Consider the following 20,203-nt stretch of genomic DNA (forward strand, 5'->3'; position numbering starts at 1 on the left):
AAAATACACAAGAATTGAAAACCAGTGATTGATACAAACACAAAAATGATTTGAAGAAGAAAATACTACAATTTTCAGTTATGCCTCTATCACCTTGGCCTTGTTGTAAAGATCATTGTGTGGCCATTTTGAAAGCATCACAGAACCCAAAGGAATGCCAATGTTCAATCGGCACATGGAATGCAGCGTGTGAGAATGATATCAACTTTGTTGGATTCGGGTGCACGTCAAATTGAAATTACCCTCCAGTTCAAAGGCAATTTAACAAACGATCAGGGGAGAGCGCGGACGCAGTCCCCCACTCAGAAATTGTGCAGTCGAGATTCCCACATTTGGGGAATTCGCAGGGGTCAGCGTGGCCGGGAGTGCAATGGCTGAGCCTCACCCTGGGTGAACCACCTTCATGATCGTGGTATCGCCCCTGCCAGGTAAGTATGAGTTGTACACAGACGCAGCACTATGTTCTTTCGCCTGCTCAACATCTTCAGTCATGGGCTCATCGGCACCCCTTTCTTAACCTGCTGCTGAAGTTGTATTTCAGATCTATCTCACTTTGGTGCCGAAAACCGGAGACCCAACAGCCAACAATTGCCGGAGCGACGACGACAGCATCCTCCATTGAAAGGGTCAACTCGACGGACGTTCCCTCGCCGCACCGGTGATCTGGCGACGGGTCCCCCGAACTAGGGCAGGTTCGGAACGAGCAAGATCGTGAGTTCACCCTTTGACTCCTGTCTCCGTGAAGTGTGATAATTTGAATGAGTATTTTCACTGCGCTAGTATTAACATTTTGTGGTCTGGGAGCAACTTGCACAGAACATAATAGTTTGTGCTCTGGGACCAAAGTATGTAGAACACTATGGTCCGGGCCCAACTTAGGTAGAACAAAATAGAGTCAGGCACTCCGCTGAGATTAAATCAGGGACTTCTATTCTTGGTACGTTAATGGAGTCAGGGACTCTGCTAAGACAACGTCAGGGAGTTGTGGCCTTGGTATATTCAGAGATATTGGGTGAATCACAAAGTAGAGAATTTAATTTCTGTAAATGTGGAATCAAATTGTTGTTCAAACTATTGAGTAAGTGATAAATATGGGTCGGAGAGCGTCAAGGGAGATGGGTTTTTTGCCGGACTGTCGGATGGATTTGGCGGGTTACCGAATGTGGGGTGTGTGCGAATGCGCAGTGTGGGGGGCTTGCATGTGTCACCCTCGATGGGCGCAGAGGCATGGTTTATGTACAAGTTTGAAGGAGGTAGAAGATTTGATGGAGACAGGCACTAATCTACCAATGTGATGATTTTTCTTAAAATACATTGATTTGACAAATGAGGGAAGCTCCGCGTGCGCAGAGCATCAAAAAAATTGAACGGACCTCTTGATGTTCCTCCCCACGGAAATCTTTAGTAAAAGGCGAAAGATTTGTGCGATCTGAAGAGAAACAAGTGTACTGACGAAAGCACGACAGAACGAGCTATGTCTATATCCGCAATAGTACTTTAACACACAGGCTAATGCACTACTAACTAATGGGCGACTCCAGTCCTTTGAGCAGCCAATCACTTTTTTTTAATGCTGCCAATCACGTTGCAGCTACTGTATCAGGCAGACCGGGGATAGGAGCAGCGTTGTGGTGTAAGATGAAGCAGGGCATAGACATCATCATGTGGGTGTTGATCGGTTAGATTTATCGAAGTGTAGTGAAATTGACAAAGAATTCAAATGATCCAAATGACTTCACAACTATCACAAATTAACTCAATAACAACACTAGTTCACAGGTAACATGTTTACCTTTCACCATTACCTTCTCAAGAGTCCTAGGTTTAGAGGAGAGATAATGCTTGATATTGACAATGAAGAGGGGCACACCATTCCTGGAAGTACTGCAATACCAGGTCGATGCGTGGAGTGGATGGAGCAAGCCCCTAGGCCATCTCCCAGTTCCAAAAATCAATTTAATATATGGTCCCCAGATAGGGGACGTATCAGATATTAAACTGATAAGAACAGATACTACACTTGATCTTAGCCAAAAGGCCGAGAAGCGATAACCCAGTGGCCGGCAGGAAGGACGGCTTCCTTCCAGCCATTACGAGCTATAGTAATGGTTACAAAGATCACATGACGACAAAGGCACACTTTGTACGACAAGCTAAAACTACACACAGTGTGTTTGATAATGGAAAACTGTGTTGCTTTTCTGTGTTTAAATGGAGCAAATGCTTCAAAAATGTGCTGTGGTTCAGGTCATGTGACTCACAACGGTCCAATAGGAAAGTAGCAATAACCTAAACCTATTTACCAGCAACCAAGGTTCTCCTTTTGGCAACCAATATCCTTAGCAGTGAAAAGCCATTTGTTTGAACATTATTTGCAAAAAATGAAAACAAATCAACAGCCCCTGCCTAATGTATTACTTCCTGTCCCCTGCACTTGTGATGAACAAAGACAACTTTCCACTAGTATGTCACAAAATCGATCAACTCACAATTCAACTAGTATTGTCCACTTCAAAGATATTTAATTCAAATGATATAAATTATAACTGGATTGAACAATCACCTCACAGGCAAAATACACAAGAATTGAAAACCAGTGATTGATACAAACACAAAAATGATTTGAAGAAGAAAATACTACAATTTTCAGTTATGCCTCTATCACCTTGGCCTTGTTGTAAAGATCATTGTGTGGCCATTTTGAAAGCATCACAGAACCCAAAGGAATGCCAATCGACACATGGAATGCAGCGTGTGAGAATGATATCAACTTTGTTGGATTCGGGTGCACGTCAAATTGAAATTACCCTCCAGTTAAAAGGCAATTTAACAAACGATCAGGGGAGAGCGCGGACGCAGTCCCCCACTCTCAGAAATTGTGCAGTCGAGATTCCCACATTTGGGGAATTCGCAGGGGTCAGCGTGGCCGGGAGTGCAATGGCTGAGCCTCACCCTGGGTGAACCACCTTCATGATCGTGGTATCGCCCCTGCCAGGTAAGTATGAGTTGTACACAGACGCAGCACTATGTTCTTTCGCCTGCTCAACATCTTCAGTCATGGGCTCATCGGCACCCCTTTCTTAACCTGCTGCTGAAGTTGTATTTCAGATCTATCTCACTTTGGTGCCGAAAACCGGAGACCCAACAGCCAACAATTGCCGGAGCGACGACGACAGCATCCTCCATTGAAAGGGTCAACTCGACGGACGTTCCCTCGCCGCACCGGTGATCTGGCGACGGGTCCCCCGAACTAGGGCAGGTTCGGAACGAGCAAGATCGTGAGTTCACCCTTTGACTCCTGTCTCCGTGAAGTGTGATAATTTGAATGAGTATTTTCACTGCGCTAGTATTAACATTTTGTGGTCTGGGAGCAACTTGCACAGAACATAATAGTTTGTGCTCTGGGACCAAAGTATGTAGAACACTATGGTCCGGGCCCAACTTAGGTAGAACAAAATAGAGTCAGGCACTCCGCTGAGATTAAATCAGGGACTTCTATTCTTGGTACGTTAATGGAGTCAGGGACTCTGCTAAGACAACGTCAGGGAGTTGTGGCCTTGGTATATTCAGAGATATTGGGTGAATCACAAAGTAGAGAATTTAATTTCTGTAAATGTGGAATCAAATTGTTGTTCAAACTATTGAGTAAGTGATAAATATGGGTCGGAGAGCGTCAAGGGAGATGGGTTTTTTGCCGGACCGTCGGATGGATTTGGCGGGTTACCGAATGTGGGGTGTGTGCGAATGCGCAGTGTGGGGGCTTGCATGTGTCACCCTCGATGGGCGCAGAGGCATGGTTTATGTACAAGTTTGAAGGAGGTAGAAGATTTGATGGAGACAGGCACTAATCTACCAATGTGATGATTTTTCTTAAAATACATTGATTTGACAAATGAGGGAAGCTCCGCGTGCGCAGAGCATCAAAAAAATTGAACGGACCTCTTGATGTTCCTCCCCACGGAAATCTTTAGTAAAAGGCGAAAGATTTGTGCGATCTGAAGAGAAACAAGTGTACTGACGAAAACACGACAGAACGAGCTATGTCTATATCCGCAATAGTACTTTAACACACAGGCTAATGCACTACTAACTAATGGGCGACTCCAGTCCTTTGAGCAGCCAATCACTTTTTTTTAATGCTGCCAATCACGTTGCAGCTACTGTATCAGGCAGACCGGGGATAGGAGCAGCGTTGTGGTGTAAGATGAAGCAGGGCATAGACATCATCATGTGGGTGTTGATCGGTTAGATTTATCGAAGTGTAGTGAAATTAACAAAGAATTCAAATGATCCAAATGACTTCACAACTATCACAAATTAACTCAATAACAACACTAGTTCACAGGTAACATGTTTACCTTTCACCATTACCTTCTCAAGAGTTCTAGGTTTAGAGGAGAGATAATGCTTGATATTGACAATGAAGAGGGGCACACCATTCCTGGAAGTACTGCAATACCAGGTCGATGCGTGGAGTGGATGGAGCAAGCCCCTAGGCCATCTCCCAGTTCCAAAAATCAATTTAATATATGGTCCCCAGATAGGGGACGTATCAGATATTAAACTGATAAGAACAGATACTACACTTGATCTTAGCCAAAAGGCCGAGAAGCGATAACCCAGTGGCCGGCAGGAAGGACGGCTTCCTTCCAGCCATTACGAGCTATAGTAATGGTTACAAAGATCACATGACGACAAAGGCACACTTTGTACGACAAGCTAAAACTACACACAGTCTGTTTGATAATGGAAAACTGTGTTGCTTTTCTGTGTTTAAATGGAGCAAATGCTTCAAAAATGTGCTGTGGTTCAGGTCATGTGACTCACAACGGTCCAATAGGAAAGTAGCAATAACCTAAACCTATTTACCAGCAACCAAGGTTCTCCTTTTGGCAACCAATATCCTTAGCAGTGAAAAGCCATTTGTTTGAACATTATTTGCAAAAAATGAAAACAAATCAACAGCCCCTGCCTAATGTATTACTTCCTGTCCCCTGCACTTGTGATGAACAAAGACAACTTTCCACTAGTATGTCACAAAATCGATCAACTCACAATTCAACTAGTATTGTCCACTTCAAAGATATTTAATTCAAATGATATAAATTATAACTGGATTGAACAATCACCTCACAGGCAAAATACACAAGAATTGAAAACCAGTGATTGATACAAACACAAAAATGATTTGAAGAAGAAAATACTACAATTTTCAGTTATGCCTCTATCACCTTGGCCTTGTTGTAAAGATCATTGTGTGGCCATTTTGAAAGCATCACAGAACCCAAAGGAATGCCAATGTTCAATCGACACATGGAATGCAGCGTGTGAGAATGATATCAACTTTGTTGGATTCGGGTGCACGTCAAATTGAAATTACCCTCCAGTTAAAAGGCAATTTAACAAACGATCAGGGGAGAGCGCGGACGCAGTCCCCCACTCTCAGAAATTGTGCAGTCGAGATTCCCACATTTGGGGAATTCGCAGGGGTCAGCGTGGCCGGGAGTGCAATGGCTGAGCCTCACCCTGGGTGAACCACCTTCATGATCGTGGTATCGCCCCTGCCAGGTAAGTATGAGTTGTACACAGACGCAGCACTATGTTCTTTCGCCTGCTCAACATCTTCAGTCATGGGCTCATCGGCACCCCTTTCTTAACCTGCTGCTGAAGTTGTATTTCAGATCTATCTCACTTTGGTGCCGAAAACCGGAGACCCAACAGCCAACAATTGCCGGAGCGACGACGACAGCATCCTCCATTGAAAGGGTCAACTCGACGGACGTTCCCTCGCCGCACCGGTGATCTGGCGACGGGTCCCCCGAACTAGGGCAGGTTCGGAACGAGCAAGATCGTGAGTTCACCCTTTGACTCCTGTCTCCGTGAAGTGTGATAATTTGAATGAGTATTTTCACTGCGCTAGTATTAACATTTTGTGGTCTGGGAGCAACTTGCACAGAACATAATAGTTTGTGCTCTGGGACCAAAGTATGTAGAACACTATGGTCCGGGCCCAACTTAGGTAGAACAAAATAGAGTCAGGCACTCCGCTGAGATTAAATCAGGGACTTCTATTCTTGGTACGTTAATGGAGTCAGGGACTCTGCTAAGACAACGTCAGGGAGTTGTGGCCTTGGTATATTCAGAGATATTGGGTGAATCACAAAGTAGAGAATTTAATTTCTGTAAATGTGGAATCAAATTGTTGTTCAAACTATTGAGTAAGTGATAAATATGGGTCGGAGAGCGTCAAGGGAGATGGGTTTTTTGCCGGACCGTCGGATGGATTTGGCGGGTTACCGAATGTGGGGTGTGTGCGAATGCGCAGTGTGGGGGCTTGCATGTGTCACCCTCGATGGGCGCAGAGGCATGGTTTATGTACAAGTTTGAAGGAGGTAGAAGATTTGATGGAGACAGGCACTAATCTACCAATGTGATGATTTTTCTTAAAATACATTGATTTGACAAATGAGGGAAGCTCCGCGTGCGCAGAGCATCAAAAAAATTGAACGGACCTCTTGATGTTCCTCCCCACGGAAATCTTTAGTAAAAGGCGAAAGATTTGTGCGATCTGAAGAGAAACAAGTGTACTGACGAAAACACGACAGAACGAGCTATGTCTATATCCGCAATAGTACTTTAACACACAGGCTAATGCACTACTAACTAATGGGCGACTCCAGTCCTTTGAGCAGCCAATCACTTTTTTTTAATGCTGCCAATCACGTTGCAGCTACTGTATCAGGCAGACCGGGGATAGGAGCAGCGTTGTGGTGTAAGATGAAGCAGGGCATAGACATCATCATGTGGGTGTTGATCGGTTAGATTTATCGAAGTGTAGTGAAATTAACAAAGAATTCAAATGATCCAAATGACTTCACAACTATCACAAATTAACTCAATAACGACACTAGTTCACAGGTAACATGTTTACCTTTCACCATTACCTTCTCAAGAGTTCTAGGTTTAGAGGAGAGATAATGCTTGATATTGACAATGAAGAGGGGCACACCATTCCTGGAAGTACTGCAATACCAGGTCGATGCGTGGAGTGGATGGAGCAAGCCCCTAGGCCATCTCCCAGTTCCAAAAATCAATTTAATATATGGTCCCCAGATAGGGGACGTATCAGATATTAAACTGATAAGAACAGATACTACACTTGATCTTAGCCAAAAGGCCGAGAAGCGATAACCCAGTGGCCGGCAGGAAGGACGGCTTCCTTCCAGCCATTACGAGCTATAGTAATGGTTACAAAGATCACATGACGACAAAGGCACACTTTGTACGACAAGCTAAAACTACACACAGTCTGTTTGATAATGGAAAACTGTGTTGCTTTTCTGTGTTTAAATGGAGCAAATGCTTCAAAAATGTGCTGTGGTTCAGGTCATGTGACTCACAACGGTCCAATAGGAAAGTAGCAATAACCTAAACCTATTTACCAGCAACCAAGGTTCTCCTTTTGGCAACCAATATCCTTAGCAGTGAAAAGCCATTTGTTTGAACATTATTTGCAAAAAATGAAAACAAATCAACAGCCCCTGCCTAATGTATTACTTCCTGTCCCCTGCACTTGTGATGAACAAAGACAACTTTCCACTAGTATGTCACAAAATCGATCAACTCACAATTCAACTAGTATTGTCCACTTCAAAGATATTTAATTCAAATGATATAAATTATAACTGGATTGAACAATCACCTCACAGGCAAAATACACAAGAATTGAAAACCAGTGATTGATACAAACACAAAAATGATTTGAAGAAGAAAATACTACAATTTTCAGTTATGCCTCTATCACCTTGGCCTTGTTGTAAAGATCATTGTGTGGCCATTTTGAAAGCATCACAGAACCCAAAGGAATGCCAATGTTCAATCGACACATGGAATGCAGCGTGTGAGAATGATATCAACTTTGTTGGATTCGGGTGCACGTCAAATTGAAATTACCCTCCAGTTAAAAGGCAATTTAACAAACGATCAGGGGAGAGCGCGGACGCAGTCCCCCACTCTCAGAAATTGTGCAGTCGAGATTCCCACATTTGGGGAATTCGCAGGGGTCAGCGTGGCCGGGAGTGCAATGGCTGAGCCTCACCCTGGGTGAACCACCTTCATGATCGTGGTATCGCCCCTGCCAGGTAAGTATGAGTTGTACACAGACGCAGCACTATGTTCTTTCGCCTGCTCAACATCTTCAGTCATGGGCTCATCGGCACCCCTTTCTTAACCTGCTGCTGAAGTTGTATTTCAGATCTATCTCACTTTGGTGCCGAAAACCGGAGACCCAACAGCCAACAATTGCCGGAGCGACGACGACAGCATCCTCCATTGAAAGGGTCAACTCGACGGACGTTCCCTCGCCGCACCGGTGATCTGGCGACGGGTCCCCCGAACTAGGGCAGGTTCGGAACGAGCAAGATCGTGAGTTCACCCTTTGACTCCTGTCTCCGTGAAGTGTGATAATTTGAATGAGTATTTTCACTGCGCTAGTATTAACATTTTGTGGTCTGGGAGCAACTTGCACAGAACATAATAGTTTGTGCTCTGGGACCAAAGTATGTAGAACACTATGGTCCGGGCCCAACTTAGGTAGAACAAAATAGAGTCAGGCACTCCGCTGAGATTAAATCAGGGACTTCTATTCTTGGTACGTTAATGGAGTCAGGGACTCTGCTAAGACAACGTCAGGGAGTTGTGGCCTTGGTATATTCAGAGATATTGGGTGAATCACAAAGTAGAGAATTTAATTTCTGTAAATGTGGAATCAAATTGTTGTTCAAACTATTGAGTAAGTGATAAATATGGGTCGGAGAGCGTCAAGGGAGATGGGTTTTTTGCCGGACCGTCGGATGGATTTGGCGGGTTACCGAATGTGGGGTGTGTGCGAATGCGCAGTGTGGGGGCTTGCATGTGTCACCCTCGATGGGCGCAGAGGCATGGTTTATGTACAAGTTTGAAGGAGGTAGAAGATTTGATGGAGACAGGCACTAATCTACCAATGTGATGATTTTTCTTAAAATACATTGATTTGACAAATGAGGGAAGCTCCGCGTGCGCAGAGCATCAAAAAAATTGAACGGACCTCTTGATGTTCCTCCCCACGGAAATCTTTAGTAAAAGGCGAAAGATTTGTGCGATCTGAAGAGAAACAAGTGTACTGACGAAAACACGACAGAACGAGCTATGTCTATATCCGCAATAGTACTTTAACACACAGGCTAATGCACTACTAACTAATGGGCGACTCCAGTCCTTTGAGCAGCCAATCACTTTTTTTTAATGCTGCCAATCACGTTGCAGCTACTGTATCAGGCAGACCGGGGATAGGAGCAGCGTTGTGGTGTAAGATGAAGCAGGGCATAGACATCATCATGTGGGTGTTGATCGGTTAGATTTATCGAAGTGTAGTGAAATTAACAAAGAATTCAAATGATCCAAATGACTTCACAACTATCACAAATTAACTCAATAACAACACTAGTTCACAGGTAACATGTTTACCTTTCACCATTACCTTCTCAAGAGTTCTAGGTTTAGAGGAGAGATAATGCTTGATATTGACAATGAAGAGGGGCACACCATTCCTGGAAGTACTGCAATACCAGGTCGATGCGTGGAGTGGATGGAGCAAGCCCCTAGGCCATCTCCCAGTTCCAAAAATCAATTTAATATATGGTCCCCAGATAGGGGACGTATCAGATATTAAACTGATAAGAACAGATACTACACTTGATCTTAGCCAAAAGGCCGAGAAGCGATAACCCAGTGGCCGGCAGGAAGGACGGCTTCCTTCCAGCCATTACGAGCTATAGTAATGGTTACAAAGATCACATGACGACAAAGGCACACTTTGTACGACAAGCTAAAACTACACACAGTCTGTTTGATAATGGAAAACTGTGTTGCTTTTCTGTGTTTAAATGGAGCAAATGCTTCAAAAATGTGCTGTGGTTCAGGTCATGTGACTCACAACGGTCCAATAGGAAAGTAGCAATAACCTAAACCTATTTACCAGCAACCAAGGTTCTCCTTTTGGCAACCAATATCCTTAGCAGTGAAAAGCCATTTGTTTGAACATTATTTGCAAAAAATGAAAACAAATCAACAGCCCCTGCCTAATGTATTACTTCCTGTCCCCTGCACTTGTGATGAACAAAGACAACTTTCCACTAGTATGTCACAAAATCGATCAACTCACAATTCAACTAGTATTGTCCACTTCAAAGATATTTAATTCAAATGATATAAATTATAACTGGATTGAACAATCACCTCACAGGCAAAATACACAAGAATTGAAAACCAGTGATTGATACAAACACAAAAATGATTTGAAGAAGAAAATACTACAATTTTCAGTTATGCCTCTATCACCTTGGCCTTGTTGTAAAGATCATTGTGTGGCCATTTTGAAAGCATCACAGAACCCAAAGGAATGCCAATGTTCAATCGACACATGGAATGCAGCGTGTGAGAATGATATCAACTTTGTTGGATTCGGGTGCACGTCAAATTGAAATTACCCTCCAGTTAAAAGGCAATTTAACAAACGATCAGGGGAGAGCGCGGACGCAGTCCCCCACTCTCAGAAATTGTGCAGTCGAGATTCCCACATTTGGGGAATTCGCAGGGGTCAGCGTGGCCGGGAGTGCAATGGCTGAGCCTCACCCTGGGTGAACCACCTTCATGATCGTGGTATCGCCCCTGCCAGGTAAGTATGAGTTGTACACAGACGCAGCACTATGTTCTTTCGCCTGCTCAACATCTTCAGTCATGGGCTCATCGGCACCCCTTTCTTAACCTGCTGCTGAAGTTGTATTTCAGATCTATCTCACTTTGGTGCCGAAAACCGGAGACCCAACAGCCAACAATTGCCGGAGCGACGACGACAGCATCCTCCATTGAAAGGGTCAACTCGACGGACGTTCCCTCGCCGCACCGGTGATCTGGCGACGGGTCCCCCGAACTAGGGCAGGTTCGGAACGAGCAAGATCGTGAGTTCACCCTTTGACTCCTGTCTCCGTGAAGTGTGATAATTTGAATGAGTATTTTCACTGCGCTAGTATTAACATTTTGTGGTCTGGGAGCAACTTGCACAGAACATAATAGTTTGTGCTCTGGGACCAAAGTATGTAGAACACTATGGTCCGGGCCCAACTTAGGTAGAACAAAATAGAGTCAGGCACTCCGCTGAGATTAAATCAGGGACTTCTATTCTTGGTACGTTAATGGAGTCAGGGACTCTGCTAAGACAACGTCAGGGAGTTGTGGCCTTGGTATATTCAGAGATATTGGGTGAATCACAAAGTAGAGAATTTAATTTCTGTAAATGTGGAATCAAATTGTTGTTCAAACTATTGAGTAAGTGATAAATATGGGTCGGAGAGCGTCAAGGGAGATGGGTTTTTTGCCGGACCGTCGGATGGATTTGGCGGGTTACCGAATGTGGGGTGTGTGCGAATGCGCAGTGTGGGGGCTTGCATGTGTCACCCTCGATGGGCGCAGAGGCATGGTTTATGTACAAGTTTGAAGGAGGTAGAAGATTTGATGGAGACAGGCACTAATCTACCAATGTGATGATTTTTCTTAAAATACATTGATTTGACAAATGAGGGAAGCTCCGCGTGCGCAGAGCATCAATAAAATTGAACGGACTTCTTGATGTTCCTCCCCACGGAAATCTTTAGTAAAAGGCGAAAGATTTGTGCGATCTGAAGAGAAACAAGTGTACTGACGAAAACACGACAGAACGAGCTATGTCTATATCCGCAATAGTACTTTAACACACAGGCTAATGCACTACTAACTAATGGGCGACTCCAGTCCTTTGAGCAGCCAATCACTTTTTTTTAATGCTGCCAATCACGTTGCAGCTACTGTATCAGGCAGACCGGGGATAGGAGCAGCGTTGTGGTGTAAGATGAAGCAGGGCATAGACATCATCATGTGGGTGTTGATCGGTTAGATTTATCGAAGTGTAGTGAAATTAACAAAGAATTCAAATGATCCAAATGACTTCACAACTATCACAAATTAACTCAATAACAACACTAGTTCACAGGTAACATGTTTACCTTTCACCATTACCTTTTCAAGAGTTCTAGGTTTAGAGGAGAGATAATGCTTGATATTGACAATGAAGAGGGGCACACCATTCCTGGAAGTACTGCAATACCAGGTCGATGCGTGGAGTGGATGGAGCAAGCCCCTAGGCTATCTCCCAGTACCAAAAATCAATTTAATATATGGTCCCCAGATAGGGGACGTATCAGATATTAAACTGATAAGAACAGATACTACACTTGATCTTAGCCAAAAGGCCGAGAAGCGATAACCCAGTGGCCGGCAGGAAGGACGGCTTCCTTCCAGCCATTACGAGCTATAGTAATGGTTACAAAGATCACATGACGACAAAGGCACACTTTGTACGACAAGCTAAAACTACACACAGTCTGTTTGATAATGGAAAACTGTGTTGCTTTTCTGTGTTTAAATGGAGCAAATGCTTCAAAAATGTGCTGTGGTTCAGGTCATGTGACTCACAACGGTCCAATAGGAAAGTAGCAATAACCTAAACCTATTTACCAGCAACCAAGGTTCTCCTTTTGGCAACCAATATCCTTAGCAGTGAAAAGCCATTTGTTTGAACATTATTTGCAAAAAATGAAAACAAATCAACAGCCCCTGCCTAATGTATTACTTCCTGTCCCCTGCACTTGTGATGAACAAAGGCAACTTTCCACTAGTATGTCACAAAATCGATCAACTCACAATTCAACTAGTATTGTCCACTTCAAAGATATTTAATTCAAATGATATAAATTATAACTGGATTGAACAATCACCTCACAGGCAAAATACACAAGAACTGAAAACCAGTGATTGATACAAACACAAAAATGAATTGAAGAAGAAAATACTACAATTTTCAGTTATGCCTCTATCACCTTGGCCTTGTTGTAAAGATCATTGTGTGGCCATTTTGAAAGCATCACAGAACCCAAAGGAATGCCAATGTTCAATCGACACATGGAATGCAGCGTGTGAGAATGATATCAACTTTGTTGGATTCGGGTGCACGTCAAATTGAAATTACCCTCCAGTTAAAAGGCAATTTAACAAACGATCAGGGGAGAGCGCGGACGCAGTCCCCCACTCTCAGAAATTGTGCAGTCGAGATTCCCACATTTGGGGAATTCGCAGGGGTCAGCGTGGCCGGGAGTGCAATGGCTGAGCCTCACCCTGGGTGAACCACCTTCATGATCATGGTATCGCCCCTGCCAGGTAAGTATGAGTTGCACACAGACGCAGCACTATGTTCTTTCGCCTGCTCAACATCTTCAGTCATGGGCTCATCGGCACCCCTTTCTTAACCTGCTGCTGAAGTTGTATTTCAGATCTATCTCACTTTGGTGCCGAAAACCGGAGACCCAACAGCCAACAATTGCCGGAGCGACGACGACAGCATCCTCCATTGAAAGGGTCAACTCGACGGACGTTCCCTCGCCGCACCGGTGATCTGGCGACGGGTCCCCCGAACTAGGGCAGGTTCGGAACGAGCAAGATCGTGAGTTCACCCTTTGACTCCTGTCTCCGTGAAGTGTGATAATTTGAATGAGTATTTTCACTGCGCTAGTATTAACATTTTGTGGTCTGGGAGCAACTTGCACAGAACATAATAGTTTGTGCTCTGGGACCAAAGTATGTAGAACACTATGGTCCGGGCCCAACTTAGGTAGAACAAAATAGAGTCAGGCACTCCGCTGAGATTAAATCAGGGACTTCTATTCTTGGTACGTTAATGGAGTCAGGGACTCTGCTAAGACAACGTCAGGGAGTTGTGGCCTTGGTATATTCAGAGATATTGGGTGAATCACAAAGTAGAGAATTTAATTTCTGTAAATGTGGAATCAAATTGTTGTTCAAACTATTGAGTAAGTGATAAATATGGGTCGGAGAGCGTCAAGGGAGATGGGTTTTTTGCCGGACCGTCGGATGGATTTGGCGGGTTACCGAATGTGGGGTGTGTGCGAATGCGCAGTGTGGGGGCTTGCATGTGTCACCCTCGATGGGCGCAGAGGCATGGTTTATGTACAAGTTTGAAGGAGGTAGAAGATTTGATGGAGACAGGCACTATTCTACCAATGTGATGATTTTTCTTAAAATACATTGATTTGACAAATGAGGGAAGCTCCGCGTGCGCAGAGCATCAAAAAAATTGAACGGACCTCTTGATGTTCCTCCCCACGGAAATCTTTAGTAAAAGGCGAAAGATTTGTGCGATCTGAAGAGAAACAAGTGTACTGACGAAAACACGACAGAACGAGCTATGTCTATATCCGCAATAGTACTTTAACACACAGGCTAATGCACTACTAACTAATGGGCGACTCCAGTCCTTTGAGCAGCCAATCACTTTTTTTTAATGCTGCCAATCACGTTGCAGCTACTGTATCAGGCAGACCGGGGATAGGAGCAGCGTTGTGGTGTAAGATGAAGCAGGGCATAGACATCATCATGTGGGTGTTGATCGGTTAGATTTATCGAAGTGTAGTGAAATTAACAAAGAATTCAAATGATCCAAATGACTTCACAACTATCACAAATTAACTCAATAACAACACTAGTTCACAGGTAACATGTTTACCTTTCACCATTACCTTCTCAAGAGTTCTAGGTTTAGAGGAGAGATAATGCTTGATATTGACAATGAAGAGGGGCACACCATTCCTGGAAGTACTGCAATACCAGGTCGATGCGTGGAGTGGATGGAGCAAGCCCCTAGGCCATCTCCCAGTTCCAAAAATCAATTTAATATATGGTCCCCAGATAGGGGACGTATCAGATATTAAACTGATAAGAACAGGTACTACACTTGATCTTAGCCAAAAGGCCGAGAAGCGATAACCCAGTGGCCGGCAGGAAGGACGGCTTCCTTCCAGCCATTACGAGCTATAGTAATGGTTACAAAGATCACATGACGACAAAGGCACACTTTGTACGACAAGCTAAAACTACACACAGTCTGTTTGATAATGGAAAACTGTGTTGCTTTTCTGTGTTTAAATGGAGCAAATGCTTCAAAAATGTGCTGTGGTTCAGGTCATGTGACTCACAACGGTCCAATAGGAAAGTAGCAATAACCTAAACCTATTTACCAGCAACCAAGGTTCTCCTTTTGGCAACCAATATCCTTAGCAGTGAAAAGCCATTTGTTTGAACATTATTTGCAAAAAATGAAAACAAATCAACAGCCCCTGCCTAATGTATTACTTCCTGTCCCCTGCACTTGTGATGAACAAAGGCAACTTTCCACTAGTATGTCACAAAATCGATCAACTCACAATTCAACTAGTATTGTCCACTTCAAAGATATTTAATTCAAATGATATAAATTATAACTGGATTGAACAATCACCTCACAGGCAAAATACACAAGAATTGAAAACCAGTGATTGATACAAACACAAAAATGATTTGAAGAAGAAAATACTACAATTTTCAGTTATGCCTCTATCACCTTGGCCTTGTTGTAAAGATCATTGTGTGGCCATTTTGAAAGCATCACAGAACCCAAAGGAATGCCAATGTTCAATCGACACATGGAATGCAGCGTGTGAGAATGATATCAACTTTGTTGGATTCGGGTGCACGTCAAATTGAAATTACCCTCCAGTTAAAAGGCAATTTAACAAACGATCAGGGGAGAGCGCGGACGCGGTCCCCCACTCTCAGAAATTGTGCAGTCGAGATTCCCACATTTGGGGAATTCGCAGGGGTCAGCGTGGCCGGGAGTGCAATGGCTGAGCCTCACCCTGGGTGAACCACCTTCATGATCATGGTATCGCCCCTGCCAGGTAAGTATGAGTTGTACACAGACGCAGCACTATGTTCTTTCGCCTGCTCAACATCTTCAGTCATGGGCTCATCGGCACCCCTTTCTTAACCTGCTGCTGAAGTTGTATTTCAGATCTATCTCACTTTGGTGCCGAAAACCGGAGACCCAACAGCCAACAATTGCCGGAGCGACGACGACAGCATCCTCCATTGAAAGGGTCAACTCGACGGACGTTCCCTCGCCGCACCGGTGATCTGGCGACGGGTCCCCCGAACTAGGGCAGGTTCGGAACGAGCAAGATCGTGAGTTCACCCTTTGACTCCTGTCTCCGTGAAGTGTGATAATTTGAATGAGTATTATCACTGCGCTAGTATTAACATTTTGTGGTCTGGGAGCAACTTGCACAGAACATAATAGTTTGTGCTCTGGGACCAAAGTATGTAGAACACTATGGTCCGGGCCCAACTTAGGTAGAACAAAATAGAGTCAGGCACTCCGCTGAGATTAAATCAGGGACTTCTATTCTTGGTACGTTAATGGAGTCAGGGACTCTGCTAAGACAACGTCAGGGAGTTGTGGCCTTGGTATATTCAGAGATATTGGGTGAATCACAAAGTAGAGAATTTAATTTCTGTAAATGTGGAATAAAATTGTTGTTCAAACTATTGAGTAAGTGATAAATATGGGTCGGAGAGCGTCAAGGGAGATGGGTTTTTTGCCGGACTGTCGGATGGATTTGGCGGGTTACCGAATGTGGGGTGTGTGCGAATGCGCAGTGTGGGGGCTTGCATGTGTCACCCTCGATGGGCGCAGAGGCATGGTTTATGTACAAGTTTGAAGGAGGTAGAAGATTTGATGGAGACAGGCACTAATCTACCAACGTGATGATTTTTCTTAAAATACATTGATTTGACAAATGAGGGAAGCTCCGCGTGCGCAGAGCATCAATAAAATTGAACGGACCTCTTGATGTTCCTCCCCACGGAAATCTTTAGTAAAAGGCGAAAGATTTGTGCGATCTGAAGAGAAACAAGTGTACTGACGAAAACACGACAGAACGAGCTATGTCTATATCCGCAATAGTACTTTAACACACAGGCTAATGCACTACTAACTAATGGGCGACTCCAGTCCTTTGAGCAGCCAATCACTTTTTTTTAATGCTGCCAATCACGTTGCAGCTACTGTATCAGGCAGACCGGGGATAGGAGCAGCGTTGTGGTGTAAGATGAAGCAGGGCATAGACATCATCATGTGGGTGTTGATCGGTTAGATTTATCGAAGTGTAGTGAAATTAACAAAGAATTCAAATGATCCAAATGACTTCACAACTATCACAAATTAACTCAATAACAACACTAGTTCACAGGTAACATGTTTACCTTTCACCATTACCTTCTCAAGAGTTCTAGGTTTAGAGGAGAGATAATGCTTGATATTGACAATGAAGGGGGGCACACCATTCCTGGAAGTACTGCAATACCAGGTCGATGCGTGGAGTGGATGGAGCAAGCCCCTAGGCCATCTCCCAGTTGCAAAAATCAATTTAATATATGGTCCCCAGATAGGGGACGTATCAGATATTAAACTGATAAGAACAGATACTACACTTGATCTTAGCCAAAAGGCCGAGAAGCGATAACCCAGTGGCCGGCAGGAAGGACGGCTTCCTTCCAGCCATTACGAGCTATAGTAATGGTTACAAAGATCACATGACGACAAAGGCACACTTTGTACGACAAGCTAAAACTACACACAGTCTGTTTGATAATGGAAAACTGTGTTGCTTTTCTGTGTTTAAATGGAGCAAATGCTTCAAAAATGTGCTGTGGTTCAGGTCATGTGACTCACAACGGTCCAATAGGAAAGTAGCAATAACCTAAACCTATTTACCAGCAACCAAGGTTCTCCTTTTGGCAACCAATATCCTTAGCAGTGAAAAGCCATTTGTTTGAACATTATTTGCAAAAAATGAAAACAAATCAACAGCCCCTGCCTAATGTATTACTTCCTGTCCCCTGCACTTGTGATGAACAAAGACAACTTTCCACTAGTATGTCACAAAATCGATCAACTCACAATTCAACTAGTATTGTCCACTTCAAAGATATTTAATTCAAATGATATAAATTATAACTGGATTGAACAATCACCTCACAGGCAAAATACACAAGAATTGAAAACCAGTGATTCATACAAACACAAAAATGATTTGAAGAAGAAAATACTACAATTTTCAGTTATGCCTCTATCACCTTGGTCTTGTTGTAAAGATCATTGTGTGGCCATTTTGAAAGCATCACAGAACCCAAAGGAATGCCAATGTTCAATCGACACATGGAATGCAGCGTGTGAGAATGATATCAACTTTGTTGGATTCGGGTGCACGTCAAATTGAAATTACCCTCCAGTTAAAAGGCAATTTAACAAACGATCGGGGGAGAGCGCGGACGCAGTCCCCCACTCTCAGAAATTGTGCAGTTGAGATTCCCACATTTGGGGAATTCGCAGGGGTCAGCGTGGCCGGGAGTGCAATGGCTGAGCCTCACCCTGGGTGAACCACCTTCATGATCATGGTATCGCCCCTGCCAGGTAAGTATGAGTTGTACACAGACGCAGCACTATGTTCTTTCGCCTGCTCAACATCTTCAGTCATGGGCTCATCGGCACCCCTTTCTTAACCTGCTGCTGAAGTTGTATTTCAGATCTATCTCACTTTGGTGCCGAAAACCGGAGACCCAACAGCCAACAATTGCCGGAGCGACGACGACAGCATCCTCCATTGAAAGGGTCAACTCGACGGACGTTCCCTCGCCGCACCGGTGATCTGGCGACGGGTCCCCCGAACTAGGGCAGGTTCGGAACGAGCAAGATCGTGAGTTCACCCTTTGACTCCTGTCTCCGTGAAGTGTGATAATTTGAATGAGTATTATCACTGCGCTAGTATTAACATTTTGTGGTCTGGGAGCAACTTGCACAGAACATAATAGTTTGTGCTCTGGGACCAAAGTATGTAGAACACTATGGTCCGGGCCCAACTTAGGTAGAACAAAATAGAGTCAGGCACTCCGCTGAGATTAAATCAGGGACTTCTATTCTTGGTACGTTAATGGAGTCAGGGACTCTGCTAAGACAACGTCAGGGAGTTGTGGCCTTGGTATATTCAGAGATATTGGGTGAATCACAAAGTAGAGAATTTAATTTCTGTAAATGTGGAATAAAATTGTTGTTCAAACTATTGAGTAAGTGATAAATATGGGTCGGAGAGCGTCAAGGGAGATGGGTTTTTTGCCGGACTGTCGGATGGATTTGGCGGGTTACCGAATGTGGGGTGTGCGCGAATGCGCAGTGTGGGGGCTTGCATGTGTCACCCTCGATGGGCGCAGAGGCATGGTTTATGTACAAGTTTGAAGGAGGTAGAAGATTTGATGGAGACAGGCACTAATCTACCAATGTGATGATTTTTCTTAAAATACATTGATTTGACAAATGAGGGAAGCTCCGCGTGCGCAGAGCATCAAAAAAATTGAACGGACCTCTTGATGTTCCTCCCCACGGAAATCTTTAGTAAAAGGCGAAAGATTTGTGCGATCTGAAGAGAAACAAGTGTACTGACGAAAGCACGACAGAACGAGCTACGTCTATATCCGCAATAGTACTTTAACACACAGGCTAATGCACTACTAACTAATGGGCGACTCCAGTCCTTTGAGCAGCCAATCACTTTTTTTTAATGCTGCCAATCACGTTGCAGCTACTGTATCAGGCAGACCGGGGATAGGAGCAGCGTTGTGGTGTAAGATGAAGCAGGGCATAGACATCATCATGTGGGTGTTGATCGGTTAGATTTATCGAAGTGTAGTGAAATTAACAAAGAATTCAAATGATCCAAATGACTTCACAACTATCACAAATTAACTCATTAACAACACTAGTTCACAGGTAACATGTTTACCTTTCACCATTACCTTCTCAAGAGTTCTAGGTTTAGAGGAGAGATAATGCTTGATATTGACAATGAAGAAGGGCACACCATTCCTGGAAGTACTGCAATACCAGGTCGATGCGTGGAGTGGATGGAGCAAGCCCCTAGGCCATCTCCCAGTTCCAAAAATCAATTTAATATATGGTCCCCAGATAGGGGACGTATCAGATATTAAACTGATAAGAACAGATACTACACTTGATCTTAGCCAAAAGGCCGAGAAGCGATAACCCAGTGGCCGGCAGGAAGGACGGCTTCCTTCCAGCCATTACGAGCTATAGTAATGGTTACAAAGATCACATGACGACAAAGGCACACTTTGTACGACAAGCTAAAACTACACACAGTCTGTTTGATAATGGAAAACTGTGTTGCTT

General features: G+C 44.0%; 24 non-coding genes across 24 annotated transcripts; all 24 read right to left on the reverse strand.

Moving 5' to 3' along the window:
* Positions 1-273: 273 nt before the first annotated feature.
* On the reverse strand, positions 274-436 carry LOC144192533 (U1 spliceosomal RNA). The gene has a single exon (XR_013325185.1). It is a non-coding gene; the product is annotated as a U1 spliceosomal RNA (small nuclear RNA).
* An 898-nt stretch (positions 437-1,334) lies between these two features.
* LOC144192736 (U5 spliceosomal RNA) lies at positions 1,335-1,447 on the reverse strand. Its single transcript, XR_013325381.1, has one exon. It is a non-coding gene; the product is annotated as a U5 spliceosomal RNA (small nuclear RNA).
* Positions 1,448-1,859: 412 nt separating this feature from the next.
* On the reverse strand, positions 1,860-2,050 carry LOC144192599 (U2 spliceosomal RNA). The gene has a single exon (XR_013325246.1). It is a non-coding gene; the product is annotated as a U2 spliceosomal RNA (small nuclear RNA).
* A 788-nt stretch (positions 2,051-2,838) lies between these two features.
* On the reverse strand, positions 2,839-3,003 carry LOC144192689 (U1 spliceosomal RNA). Its single transcript, XR_013325331.1, has one exon. It is a non-coding gene; the product is annotated as a U1 spliceosomal RNA (small nuclear RNA).
* An 897-nt stretch (positions 3,004-3,900) lies between these two features.
* LOC144192737 (U5 spliceosomal RNA) lies at positions 3,901-4,013 on the reverse strand. The gene has a single exon (XR_013325382.1). It is a non-coding gene; the product is annotated as a U5 spliceosomal RNA (small nuclear RNA).
* Positions 4,014-4,425: 412 nt separating this feature from the next.
* Positions 4,426-4,616, reverse strand: LOC144192600 (U2 spliceosomal RNA). Its single transcript, XR_013325247.1, has one exon. It is a non-coding gene; the product is annotated as a U2 spliceosomal RNA (small nuclear RNA).
* A 795-nt stretch (positions 4,617-5,411) lies between these two features.
* Positions 5,412-5,576, reverse strand: LOC144192700 (U1 spliceosomal RNA). The gene has a single exon (XR_013325342.1). It is a non-coding gene; the product is annotated as a U1 spliceosomal RNA (small nuclear RNA).
* An 897-nt stretch (positions 5,577-6,473) lies between these two features.
* LOC144192738 (U5 spliceosomal RNA) lies at positions 6,474-6,586 on the reverse strand. The gene has a single exon (XR_013325383.1). It is a non-coding gene; the product is annotated as a U5 spliceosomal RNA (small nuclear RNA).
* A 412-nt stretch (positions 6,587-6,998) lies between these two features.
* LOC144192602 (U2 spliceosomal RNA) lies at positions 6,999-7,189 on the reverse strand. Its single transcript, XR_013325249.1, has one exon. It is a non-coding gene; the product is annotated as a U2 spliceosomal RNA (small nuclear RNA).
* Positions 7,190-7,984: 795 nt separating this feature from the next.
* On the reverse strand, positions 7,985-8,149 carry LOC144192712 (U1 spliceosomal RNA). Its single transcript, XR_013325353.1, has one exon. It is a non-coding gene; the product is annotated as a U1 spliceosomal RNA (small nuclear RNA).
* Positions 8,150-9,046: 897 nt separating this feature from the next.
* Positions 9,047-9,159, reverse strand: LOC144192739 (U5 spliceosomal RNA). The gene has a single exon (XR_013325384.1). It is a non-coding gene; the product is annotated as a U5 spliceosomal RNA (small nuclear RNA).
* Positions 9,160-9,571: 412 nt separating this feature from the next.
* On the reverse strand, positions 9,572-9,762 carry LOC144192603 (U2 spliceosomal RNA). The gene has a single exon (XR_013325250.1). It is a non-coding gene; the product is annotated as a U2 spliceosomal RNA (small nuclear RNA).
* Positions 9,763-10,557: 795 nt separating this feature from the next.
* Positions 10,558-10,722, reverse strand: LOC144192724 (U1 spliceosomal RNA). Its single transcript, XR_013325366.1, has one exon. It is a non-coding gene; the product is annotated as a U1 spliceosomal RNA (small nuclear RNA).
* An 897-nt stretch (positions 10,723-11,619) lies between these two features.
* Positions 11,620-11,732, reverse strand: LOC144192762 (U5 spliceosomal RNA). Its single transcript, XR_013325405.1, has one exon. It is a non-coding gene; the product is annotated as a U5 spliceosomal RNA (small nuclear RNA).
* Positions 11,733-12,144: 412 nt separating this feature from the next.
* LOC144192638 (U2 spliceosomal RNA) lies at positions 12,145-12,335 on the reverse strand. The gene has a single exon (XR_013325283.1). It is a non-coding gene; the product is annotated as a U2 spliceosomal RNA (small nuclear RNA).
* Positions 12,336-13,130: 795 nt separating this feature from the next.
* On the reverse strand, positions 13,131-13,295 carry LOC144192814 (U1 spliceosomal RNA). The gene has a single exon (XR_013325454.1). It is a non-coding gene; the product is annotated as a U1 spliceosomal RNA (small nuclear RNA).
* Positions 13,296-14,192: 897 nt separating this feature from the next.
* Positions 14,193-14,305, reverse strand: LOC144192740 (U5 spliceosomal RNA). The gene has a single exon (XR_013325385.1). It is a non-coding gene; the product is annotated as a U5 spliceosomal RNA (small nuclear RNA).
* Positions 14,306-14,717: 412 nt separating this feature from the next.
* LOC144192632 (U2 spliceosomal RNA) lies at positions 14,718-14,908 on the reverse strand. The gene has a single exon (XR_013325277.1). It is a non-coding gene; the product is annotated as a U2 spliceosomal RNA (small nuclear RNA).
* A 795-nt stretch (positions 14,909-15,703) lies between these two features.
* Positions 15,704-15,868, reverse strand: LOC144192513 (U1 spliceosomal RNA). Its single transcript, XR_013325165.1, has one exon. It is a non-coding gene; the product is annotated as a U1 spliceosomal RNA (small nuclear RNA).
* An 897-nt stretch (positions 15,869-16,765) lies between these two features.
* Positions 16,766-16,878, reverse strand: LOC144192785 (U5 spliceosomal RNA). Its single transcript, XR_013325426.1, has one exon. It is a non-coding gene; the product is annotated as a U5 spliceosomal RNA (small nuclear RNA).
* Positions 16,879-17,290: 412 nt separating this feature from the next.
* LOC144192628 (U2 spliceosomal RNA) lies at positions 17,291-17,481 on the reverse strand. Its single transcript, XR_013325273.1, has one exon. It is a non-coding gene; the product is annotated as a U2 spliceosomal RNA (small nuclear RNA).
* A 795-nt stretch (positions 17,482-18,276) lies between these two features.
* LOC144192526 (U1 spliceosomal RNA) lies at positions 18,277-18,441 on the reverse strand. The gene has a single exon (XR_013325178.1). It is a non-coding gene; the product is annotated as a U1 spliceosomal RNA (small nuclear RNA).
* An 897-nt stretch (positions 18,442-19,338) lies between these two features.
* Positions 19,339-19,451, reverse strand: LOC144192741 (U5 spliceosomal RNA). Its single transcript, XR_013325386.1, has one exon. It is a non-coding gene; the product is annotated as a U5 spliceosomal RNA (small nuclear RNA).
* Positions 19,452-19,863: 412 nt separating this feature from the next.
* Positions 19,864-20,054, reverse strand: LOC144192567 (U2 spliceosomal RNA). Its single transcript, XR_013325215.1, has one exon. It is a non-coding gene; the product is annotated as a U2 spliceosomal RNA (small nuclear RNA).
* Between the last annotated feature and the right edge of the window lie 149 nt (positions 20,055-20,203).

Source organism: Stigmatopora nigra, unplaced genomic scaffold (assembly GCF_051989575.1).
Source record: "Stigmatopora nigra isolate UIUO_SnigA unplaced genomic scaffold, RoL_Snig_1.1 HiC_scaffold_26, whole genome shotgun sequence".
NCBI lineage: Eukaryota > Metazoa > Chordata > Actinopteri > Syngnathiformes > Syngnathidae > Stigmatopora > Stigmatopora nigra.